The following is a 10678-nucleotide window of genomic DNA, read 5'->3' as shown; positions in this document are numbered from 1 at the left end:
CATGAACAGGCCATTTTCCTGTTCTTTAGGAGGAAACTCCGAGCTGGGAGCAGGTAAAAGCAATACTTTGCTGAAGGATCAGGCTCTGCCTGAGATTCAACCAGGCACTCTCCTTCACATACAAAATCAGGGAATGCATGTCTAAATTGAAATTGGTCTGTTTTAGGAGACTGTGAGTTATAAGTAATCCTGGAGCATGCTTCATGTACAGGAAGGAATGACTGTCACAGTCTCTGGCTGCACAGACAAGGGAAGCGAGTGAGGAACTTGTGTTGGGTTTCTGCAGTGGAAAGGCTGGAACTACCCAGTTCCTCCATCCTCTTCCTCTCCTACCCCACATCAGCTTCATCCTTTCTTAAATAGAAAAAATAAACAAAACCAACCCTTCTACCCACTATGTATTCATGTAACATTGGGCAAGGCTATACTAGTTAAAACATGGGGACCTGGGGTGGCTGTTCCTTTGCTAACTACAGAAGAGGGACAGCAGAGGAGCACAGCACAGATGTTCAAGCTAGCCAGGCATAAGTGTGATCAGGTGCTTGTGCAGCCCATTCCTGCAGCACTAGGTCCCGGTTAATAAATTTTGCCAAGAAGCCTAACTCATAGGCCAAGCCAAACAAAAAAGACTATCCCACACAGGAAACCTGGCAGGTAGGTCCATACAGCTCTGCACCATGCCACGCAGACACAAGCTTGACCCTGCATTAACTCAAATATTACAGCTGTGTTTTGTAGAAAAAATATTCTCGTTATAATTAGCAATTTGGGCTATATCACTGGTTTCAATGCTAGCCAAAGGAAATTCACTGTGGTAGGTAAAGTACCTTAGGTTTCTACATGAAGTGGATGGAGCCAGGACCACAGGAAATGGTGTCTGACTATTCAGGATTTATGATCTGTTAGAGCTCAGCACCTAAACCATTTTACTCAAGCCTAATACTGTGTTTTTCCCATGCTTTTCATTATTCCCAGTCTGAACCTTCCTTGTTTCAATTTCTGGTTGCTGTTTCTTGTCCACCCACCTATCACCACTGTGAAAAGCCCGGCTTTGTCTTCTTGAGGACCCTCTCATAGGTCCTGGCAGGCTGCTAGGAGGTCCACCTGAAGCCACCTGTACTCCAGGCTGAACAAATCAGGCTCCCTTAGCTCCTCCTCACACGGCTCCAGCTCCAATGATCTTGGGGGCCCTCAGCTGAACTTGGCTCCATTTTTTCAATGCCTTTCCTGTACTGAGGGGCTCAAAAGGACACAGTGTCTGGCTGTGGTCTAACAGGTGCTGAGTGGGAGGATAATCCCTTCCCTCAAGTTCCTGGCTGCGCTCCCTCTAGCACAGTCAGGATGCTGCTATCCGCCTTTGCTGCCAGGGCACACTCCTGATGAACGGGAGCACACTGTCTGCCAGGACTCCCAAGGGCCTTCTCAGTAAAGCCAGTCAGCCCCAGCCTGTTTCAGTGCATCAGCCTGTATCATTGGCATTCCCAGATGAAGGAAACTGCATTTGTCCTTGCTGAATTTCATAATGTTCCTGTTGGCTCATTCCTCCAGCTTGCCTAGGTCCTTCTGTATAGCAGCCCTGCCCACCAGCATATCCATTGTTCTCTCCAATTTGGTGTCATCTGCAAACCTGATGAAAGCGGACTTTATCACCCCCTCCAGGTAATTGATAAAGATGTTAAACTGGACAGTCTCAGTATATAGACCCCTGTAGCACTCTATCTGTCCTCTGGGTAGAGTACAACCCATTAACCACTCTCCTCTGAGCCCAATCATCCAACCAATTCTTACCCATCTGGTTGTCCACTCATCCAGACCATAACATCCTAATTCAGAGGCAAGAATGTTGGAGACAGTGTCAAAAGTCTTGCTAAAGTTGGGATAAGTGACTTTCAATGCTCTCCACTCATCCACAAAACCAAACATTTTATCATAGAACACAATCAGGCCCATCAGGCATTCTGACGATTCCCAATCAGCTCCTCCTTCATATGCCCAAAAATGTGCTCCAAGAGGACTTGCACCATTAAGTTCCATGGGGACCAAAGTGATCCTGATCAGTATATAGTTCCCTAGATTGTCTTTCTGACCATTTTTCAGGCTGCAACATTCACCTAGTTCCAGTCATTAGGAACCTTCCATGATCTCCATAACCTTCCAAAGGTGTTAAAGAGGCCTTGCAGAGACATCAACCAGTTCCTCAGAACCTTGGATGTGGTCTGTATGGTCCCACGGAGCTTTGTAGTCAAACTCTCTCAAGTAATCCCTGACCCAACCCTCAGCTACTGCTGGTAGATCTCTCTGAACCTTTGTCCTAAGCATGGAGGAACACAATAGCCTGTTGGTAAAGAAGGCAAAGAAACCACTGAATACCTCAGCTTTATCTGCGTCTGCTGTCACTACATCAGCTCCTCCATTCAGCAATGGTCCCATGTTTTCCTTGCACAATCTTGTTGTGCTTCCCAGTCTCAGCTGCATTTAAGCTTTGGATTTCCTGAAGATACCCCTACATACTCAGGCAACATTTCTAAATTCTTGCACTGTAGCCTGTCCTTGCTTCCATCTCCTCTATACTGTCTTTTTGTATTGGAGCTCCAACAAGGTCCTCATTTAGTCACACCAGTCTACTGGTATATCTGCTTGTAGATGTACAGTAAACACAAGACAGCTGCCTAAGATCTTGCTACTTCACAGCAGAAGTACTACAATGTTCTTCCTGCTCTTGGAGAGCCAGAATTTTATGATCTCCTATATTCAGAAACTGTCATCTCACTCAGTGCAATCATTAACTCCAGCTCTTCCCAGGTCCAGAATGCACATAAGATACTGATAACCATGGTAAATATGTTTTTAAAACTAATTATAATAAAAATGGTCACAGAATCAATATATTCCATTAAAAATATATTTTCCTCAAACTTTTCAAACAATTTCACATGGTCATTAAGCAGATCCACTTCTTTCACTGCCTTCAATCTGTTCAGTCACTTAAAAAAAAAAAAAATAGCATCTAGAGCAATGGAGGGCCACATTCTTAACCACAGTCACAAGAATATCTGTTGTAGGGACAACACAGCAGGGCATAAGCAATCCAGTAGGTTCCTGGAATAATTTGATACTGCCTTCTCCAAGTGATAGAGGAGCCAATGAGGAGAGGTGTTGTGCTGGACTTTGTTCTCACCAACAAGGAGGGGCTGGTGGGGAGTGTGAAGCTCAAGGGCAGCCTTGGCTACAGTGACCATGAAATGATGGAGTTTAAGATCCTTAGGGTAGCAACAAGGGAGCACAGCAAGCTCACTGCCGTGGACTTCAGGAGAGCAGACTTGGCATCTTCAGGGATCTGCTTGGTAGAGTATCATGGGATAAGCTCTGGAGGGAAGAGGGGCCCATGAAAGCTGGTTAATATTCAAGGATCACCTCCTCCAAGCTCAGGAGCAATGTATCCCAACAAAGAGGAAGTTAGGTAAGAATGCCAGGAGGCCTACATGTGTGAAAAAGGAGCTCCTGGACAAACTCAAATACAACAAGGAAGCCTACAGAAGGTAGAAGCAAGGACAGGTAACCTGGGAAGAATAAAGAGAAACTCTCCAAGCAGCAGAGATCAAGTTAGGAATGCCAAAGCCCTGATAGAATTAAGTCTAGCCAGGGGCATCAAGGGCAAGAAAAAAAGCTTGTGTAGGTACATCAGTGATAAAAGGAAGACTAGGGGAAATGTGGGCCTTCTCTGGAAGGAAATGGAACATCTGGCTACCTGGGATATGGAGAAAGCTGAAGTACTCAATGACTTTTTTGCCTCAGTCTTCACTGGCAAGTGCTCCAGCTACACTGCCCAAGATGCAGAAGGCAGTGGCAGGGACTGGGAGAATGAAGAACTGCCCACTGTAGGAGATCAGGTTTGAGACCATCCAAGGAACCTGAAGGTGTGCAAGTCCATGGGGCCTGATAAGATGCATCCATGGGTCTTGAGAGAGCTGGTAGAGGAAGTGGCTAAGCCACTATCATATTTGAGAAATTGTGGCAGTTTGGTGAAGTTCTCACTTACTGGAAAAGGGGAAACATAAGCCACATTTTTAAAAAGAAGACCCCAGGAACTACAGGCCAAACAGTCTCACCTCTGTGACTGGCAAGATCATGGAGTGGATCCTCCTGGAAACTATGCCAGGACACATGGAAAATAAGGAGGTGATTGGTGACAACCAACATGGCTTCACTAAGGGCAAATTGTGCCTGACAAATCTGGTGGCCTTCTACGACAGGGTTACAGTGTTGGTAGATAAGGGAAGAGCAACTGACATCATCTACCTGGACTTGTGCAAAGCATTTGACACTGTCCCACATGACATCCTCGTTTCTAAATTGAAGAGATATGGATTTGATGGATAGACCACTCAGTGGATATGGAATTGGCTTGATGGTCTCACTAAAAAAGTTGTGGTCAACAGCTCAGTTTCCAAGTGGATAGGGGTGACCAATGGCATTCCTCAGAGGTCGGTGTTGGGACCAGTGAGGTTTAGCATCTTAGATGGTGACATGGACAGTGGGATCGAGTGCACCCTCAGCAACTTTACCAAAGACAACAAGCTGTGTGGTGCTGTCAACACGCTGGAGGGAAGGGATGCCATCCAGAGGGATCTTGACAGGCTTGAGGGGTGAGCCCACGCAAACCTCATGAAGTTCAACAAGGCCAAGTGTAAATTCCTGCACATGGGTCAGGAAAATCCCAAGCACAAATACAGGCTGGGTGAAGAGTGGATTGAGAGCAGCCCTGAGAAGGACTTGAGGGTATTAGTGGATGGAAAACTGACTGTGAGCCATCAATGTGCACTCACAGCCCAGAAAGCCAACTGTGTCCTGGGCTGCATCAAGAGAAGTGTGGCCAGCAGGTCAAGGGAGGGGATTCTCACCATCTAAGCCACTCTCACGAGACCCCACCTGCAGTGTTGTGTCCAGCTCTGGGGCCTCCACCATAAGAACAACACGGACCTGCTTGACCAGGTTCAGAGGAGGCCCATGAAGATGCTCAGGGGGCTGGAGCACCTCCCCTATGAGGCCAGGCTGGGACAGTTGGGGTTGTTCAGCCTGGAGAAGAGAAGGCTCTGGGGAGACCTTATAGCGGCCTCCCAGTACTTCAAGGTGGTCTACGGGAAAGCTGGAGAGGACCTTTACAAAGGCATGTAGTGATAGGACAAAGGGTAATGGCTTTAAACTGAAAGAGGGTAGGTTTAGATTAGACAGATTATTTACTGTGAGAGTGGAGAGGCACTGGAATAGGTTACCCAGAGAGGTTGTGGCTGCCCCCTCCCTGGAAGGGTTCAAGGCCAGGTTGGACGGGACTTTGAGCAACCTGGTCTAGTGGAAGGTGTCCCTGCCCTTGGCAGGGGGGTTGGAATGAGATGATCTTTAAGGTCCTTCTAAACCAAACCATTCCATGATTCAATTAATATACAGGCATCTCTAGTTTCACATATAGTCCTAAATAGTACATAGTAGTTGTAGTTCAACTAGCTGAAATGGATACTAAGAGATGTAATTTGACACTGTGTATGATGATAAAAATAGGAAATGTGTCACATTTATGGTTATGGTTATTTGGGAAGCATCGCTCAAGATCATCTTGCTTGAATATATTTGCACAGGTACAAAATCCATGAATTGTCATTTCTTTTTTTTCCTCTTTTTTCTTATTTATTAAAGTCACATGTAACCTATTGAACATGTGTAAGAAAGAATGAGCAAGATCAAAGCAATAGCTTAATCTGGGTTGCTTTTATTCTTGTGTGGGAAGGGAGAACACCAAATGGTAGAAGAATTCTCTGCCTACCTGCTGTGTGCAGCATCTCCGCCTGCAGCCCCTGAGGCCCTGCCCGCTCCCCACCTGGTTTCTCCATGCAGATGTTTCAACACAAGCAGAAAAAGTTTCACTGGATTTTCATTAGGTGGGTGGGACCAGGAACTTGCATCACCTTGTTTTGCGGACAGCAGTAGCAGCCTACCAAAGCATAGTCACTAACTATACAAAACTCTCTGTGGCTGGGAAGTGTGTGTCATTTGCATATCTGAGTTCTGAACTGCTAAGACCCTTAACATCCTCAGTGCTATACCTATTTTTAAATCCCATGGAAGTCCTGTGACTAATCAAGTGCAGATGTACAGATGTTGGGGCAGTAAGGGGGCTAGAGCTGCTGGTTGGTATGATGCAGTACAGCCTGGGAGCACCTGCAGAGCCATTATCTTTCCATATGATGCAATTTCATTATATATCTTCCGTTTTGTTGCATTTGTCTTTTCTTATGTGTTTTACAAAACAGGCATAACTTTTAAAAAGTAGTCTGATACCAATTATTACTTTGGTCTTATTGTTACTGACATAGTTCAATGCTTAAGAGTACAACAAATATAAGTAATGTCTTTTTTGGAGATAGATTTCAGTCATTAATTCCCTGTTCATTTTTTCCCCTTACTAGATGTTTCAAACCTTTACCTTCTTATTAACTTCTCAGCAGTGAAATGTCTAGCAAGAGATGCTAATTTTCCCAACTTCATATAATAGACGTCTTTATATCAGTTGCCCCACAACATTCCCTGAGTATGTGGGGCACTCTACCATGTGGAGGGTGGAAGGAGCAACAATGATGATCAGTCAGTAGTAGATTAAGTAAAACTGTGAGGAAAAATGTGAATACAGAGTTGGTGGATGCTTAGCATGTGACCTGAGGAATTTATTTCCCACTGTGAGCCAGTTTCTAGGTCTTGAAAATGCTTTAAAACTTGTCAGAGGAAATCTAGAAGGTTGTCAGTAGATCCAAGGAGAAATCTCAATTCAATAGCTCAGGAAGCCCAGAGCTTTCTGCAAGAGAGAGAGCTTTCTCAGGACCCGAAGAAGCAGAAATTAATTTTCTTCAAAACCAAGGACAATTACAAGCCTTTTCTGGTGAAAGGCACACTTTTTCCATTCCTACTTTCTCAGATATGAGCATTTTCCAGTGTAGGCACATAACAGTGGACCCATTAAATTTTAAGCAAGGAATGTATATGAGTGCACTGCACTGTTTTCCCCTTGGACAGGACAGTGTGTGGCAGATGGTAGTGACTGTGAATGCCATGCCACTAAAAGACTTGCATAAAAGAAAAAATGAGATAATAACAATAATAGAACTCTACATCAAAACTATCCAAATATCCATTTGGTCTGGGAGGCAGAGGAGGGAAGGTTATGATAAAGATAAGTATTCTTGCTTATCCTCTCCAGTTGTTCTAATTACATGTAACTCATTGACTTCTGAGGTTTCAGGCTGTGGTTCCTCCCAACACACAAGGATCTGATTCGTAACTTAGAGATGTCACACTGCATATGCTATCATTATTCTCTATATTAATCCTCTTTTGGTCGTTGCAGACAGGTAACCTTCTCTGTGCATGGCAAAGGGTATTAGCCAGATCCTATTCCAATGGAGGTGAGGATTACTGGAAAAGCTGGAAATGAGGGCCAGCTGCTTGTATGGTCAGCAAAAAATGGGAAGTAGAGGAGAGATTTGGAAAAGTTTGAAGAGAGCCCCTCTGAAGCACAGCCCTGCATTAGTCCATCCAGAATACTAATTCTGGGGGAACGAGCTGGAAAGAGCCTTGTAGGAACACAACACAATCCTACACTGAGAAAGATGTTTTCATTTTTTTGCTAATAAGGTTAGCAAAAACATGAAAATAAAAATTGTCTAGAGAAGAGCCAGACTGGGACATTCAAATATGTCCCTGGAAGGAAAGTGGTTGTTAAGGTCTGAGGTAAAGTGCGTCATTCAGTATTGGGCACCCAAAATGTGGGTAGATGTGGACTCCACTGATCACCTGAACAAACTGCTCCTGTGGGGCTGGAAGGACTCACAGCAGAAGACAATCAGTTTAGTGTGGGGAAAGCTGGAGAGAGCTTTGTGTCTGCCATAGATCAAGAAGGAATGATGGTCTTGTATTTGCTTTGTGTTTACCTTACCAGAGACCACTTGAGACTGTGACTCAGCTTCAGAGATGCCACCTACACTACTGACAGGCATGAGGGGCTGAGAAGCTCAGAATTCTCTGGAAGGAAGATAGGGTGGACTGAAACAGCTTCAAGCCTGTATGGGTCAGCTCTAGGAACTTATTCTGTGAGAATAAGTTTCTGCAAAGAAAAAAAGCGTAACAACATTTTTCATTCACTCTGTCAAACATATGTGGAACCAAGTATGTATGTATATGGCATACCCAGACTCTTCAAGTTACATTGAGTCAGTCCCTTCAGTCAACCAGCCCAGGCTTTTATTTGACTCATTTTAAGCAGCCTTTATAATTAAATCCAAATCACTGCAGAAAAAACTAGTTTAGCCAAGGGATTTCTCTCACCTAATTTTAGTTATCTGTAAGGTAGGTGTCCATGTCGGGCCCGGCCACCATAAACTTCCTTTGCAGACACAAATGATTCATTTGATCTATTTTCAGATACCTACTTTAGTATGAAACAAATTGTTCCTCAAATGCGGCTATTTCTTTCCTGTTTGTAGTGGGGGGTGTAGCCAGGTATCTCAGTGATTCACATAGGCATTTGGTTAGCTGAATCCCACCCTGGTTTCTTTCACTGTGCACCAGAAACCCAAAAGGACTTCATGTGAGGTTAATTATTTCTTTCAGAGTATAGCTAGATGTAGAAGTGTATGAACACATTAGTCCTATACAACAAATTACATCTTCAAAGTAACCTATAAACACTAACTACACAGCAATTAGACTATCCTATTAGTAAAATAATGTACAGAATATTGACCTATTTATTCTTTTGCTATTATGTACAATTAATGAGCTGGGTTTTTTGACCACTGATTCATCGTTCTTCCAAACACCTGTGGATTAAAATTTAAGCTACTTAAATAGCTCCACAAAATTACAGGTAGGCAGAAAATGGCAAGGCAAGAATTTGAAATGCACTGCTACAGACTGTAAACACTCAAAAGGATACGTGAACATAAGGTCCCATCCTGAATTGGATTCCATAGTAGAAGAATAATTCTGTTTAAAGGTACAGGGAGTCTGCTGGTTTGAGTTCATTTGGTTTTATTTTTTAATTACTGCCTTGTAAATAAACTACAAAATTTTCCTGGTAGCTAATTCATTGTCCCTTTCCCTCCCTTCATCCAGCATCCCTGAGAACAATGTGCAAGTTCACTGTGAGGAGTTATTTACTGTAGAAGATGAAAACACTCACTATATAAGAGGAACATGCACAAGAAACGGAAAGATGTCAGGAAACAAAGCACAGAGGAAGTCTGACACTAATGAACCCAAGAAACTACTAGCAGTTGTGAATGAATTAAAATATTCATTAACATTACCCGTGTGAGCAAATTCTGTGGTTGTCACATTGAAAGTCATGAAGGGAACGCGAGATAGTCGGTCTTTAACTTATTTTTCATAGTCTAAACCACATCTTAGCAGAGTGTGTCTCAGTGCAAGGACGGTACGAACCACTTTACCTTCCTTAATGATTCATAAGTTAAAGGATGCTCGTAGAACCACAGATTGTTTTCTATCTAGAAATTACATACATACTGTGTGTAACTTATTTCTTCATGAAGGATGCCAGGCTAACAGGAATGCAGTTTAACTGGTTTAGGATTTATGAAAGAAAGGAAAAAAATTCAAACCTGTTTGCTTTCCTATGAATCAAAACCTACTTGTCCAAATGCTTAAACTTACCAAAATACTGTGAAAGAACCTGAGGCTGGGTTCAGTAGGAATTGAGTAGTTGAGATAGGCCTGAAGAAATAGATAAATAGATTCACAATGTTTCCCTGATTATAAATACTTGTCAGTTCGTTTCTTTTGCAGCTGAGATTTCTTCAGCCTCTTCCCCAGAATGGGAATCCCTTTTGCAGGTGGGAGTAACCACAGATTTCCTGAAATTCATGGTCTTTTAAAATAAAGATACTGTTCTCATGTGTTATACTAACTCTTGAAGTTGCCTCAGCACTTTTTGGATCAGAAACAGTTACCATTTGGAACTGGCCATCATTACCAGGGCTGTTTTCAGATGATGTAAGCACATCAGCAGGCAGCATTTCTCAATCTGACATCAAAAAAATGTGCATTAGAAATAGTTTGTGTTCTGTAAGGGGCATCCAGCTCCTGCAAACACCTGAGTGCCCTATTGGAGTTTATCATTGCAGAGGACAAGCAAGCTCATAATCTAAAGTTCAAGGTTACAAAAAATGTATCTGTGCTTACACTAAGTAACAAAAAATGAGACAAATGCTGATATACTGTGACTCATTCATCTCTGTCAAGACTGTTGGAGTCCTCTAGGATGCAAAAAACTGTAAATTTCCCTCAAGAAAATACACTCCAGACACTAATTTCCCTAAAACCACCTATACATAACATTCAAACACCTCTTTATGAACAATTTTAATTTCATAATGAAATCAATATTCTTTCAGTACAAACAGATCACTGTGATGATCTGACTTTTCCTTTTAATATGAGCACAGCAGCACACAACGTCTACTGGTGCAGAAGCACAGCTCAGACCAGGCTTCTCGAGGCCACACCAGCATTTCTTACCTAAAAGACAAATCATAATAATGGCTTTCTGTTTATCATCTTAAAAGGGAAACAACATCCATTTGCTATACATTCCATAAAGAAGATAGGACATGGC

This window comes from Tyto alba, unplaced genomic scaffold (assembly GCF_018691265.1).
Source record: "Tyto alba isolate M040663 unplaced genomic scaffold, T.alba_DEE_v4.0 Super-Scaffold_9, whole genome shotgun sequence".
Lineage (NCBI taxonomy): Eukaryota > Metazoa > Chordata > Aves > Strigiformes > Tytonidae > Tyto > Tyto alba.
This window is presented reverse-complemented; position numbering follows the sequence as displayed.